Below are 1,194 nucleotides of genomic sequence, written 5' to 3' on the forward strand. Positions count from 1 at the left end.
TTGAGGAAAAACTCAACTAGTGGCTTATTACTTGTAGAATATGGTCATGTAGAATAAGGCATTAATAAGTGTTTTATAATGAGAATAATAAAGAGCCGATATACTGCTAATATGCAGGTTAATGAACAACTAGTTGATGGTTAATTTGTGTACCTTAATATAAAGTATTACCAAAAAAATAAATAGATTTGTACATGTTTAAGATATGGATGGTATCAGTTAGCTTACCCATAGTTTTCTGAAGAGGGGTTGTGAAGCTCACATTTATTGCCGTCGCCATCTTGGTAGTGAAAACTGCCTAATATTCCTGAATAACTTAAAAATGGGCTCTCTGCACGTACAATTTTCATGAATAGGAAAATTAAGAATAGAGCTCGATACCGTTTTTTATGCACCAGGCTGTAAACATGTATATTTGGATATTTTTGTTGTAAGTTGGGTATTTTAATGTGTGTTATGAGATGGACCCCACTTTGGAGCCAGCCTTGACTGGCCATTTAATGAACTGCAGTTTTTGCCACAAAACAGAAGCTTCCTTTCTCAGCCGCTTGGTTTTAACTTTTTTTTAAAAGTGCATTTTCATTGAAGATCCAGCAGTTGCAGCTTTTTCTTTCTTTTGCATTATGGAAATAGTTGTTGTGTTGTTTAGTAATATGGTTGCATATTTAATTTCAGCCTGATCTAATTTATTACTCTTCTGCCAGACAAAGAATCAAATTAGACTATTTCTCTTGGTTGGTGGTTTGCACATTCAAATATGGGAGATAGGAACCCTGCTAACCTTATTTTCTTAACCAGATTCTCTTATTCATGGACATACAAAACAGTCTCAAGTAAATATTTAACTATCTTTGTTATGAATACGATTAAAAAAAAACTGGTTAAACAGCTTTTGCGGAAATCAGTTTTCATCATAGCATACTTTATTTAGTCTTCCGGCTTATTAGAATACTGTTTCTGCTATGTATATTGATATATTCATGAAGAAAACAATATTCCTAAGATTAACTAAATGTAGTATGATAACAAATGGCTGTATCTCTGAAACCACTAGTAGTACCCAGGGTTGTGAAATTAATCTTGGTTCTGCTTATGGATTCCTACACAACTTCATGCCACTCTTTCTGGAATGGATCGCAGCTTAAAAATAGGCACATGCTTTCTTATGTGCGTTTGCAACTGACCTAATTAGCC

The sequence above is a fragment of the Notothenia coriiceps genome, unplaced genomic scaffold, assembly GCF_000735185.1.
Source record: "Notothenia coriiceps isolate Sejong01 unplaced genomic scaffold, NC01 NC01_scaffold00037244, whole genome shotgun sequence".
Taxonomy (NCBI): domain Eukaryota; kingdom Metazoa; phylum Chordata; class Actinopteri; order Perciformes; family Nototheniidae; genus Notothenia; species Notothenia coriiceps.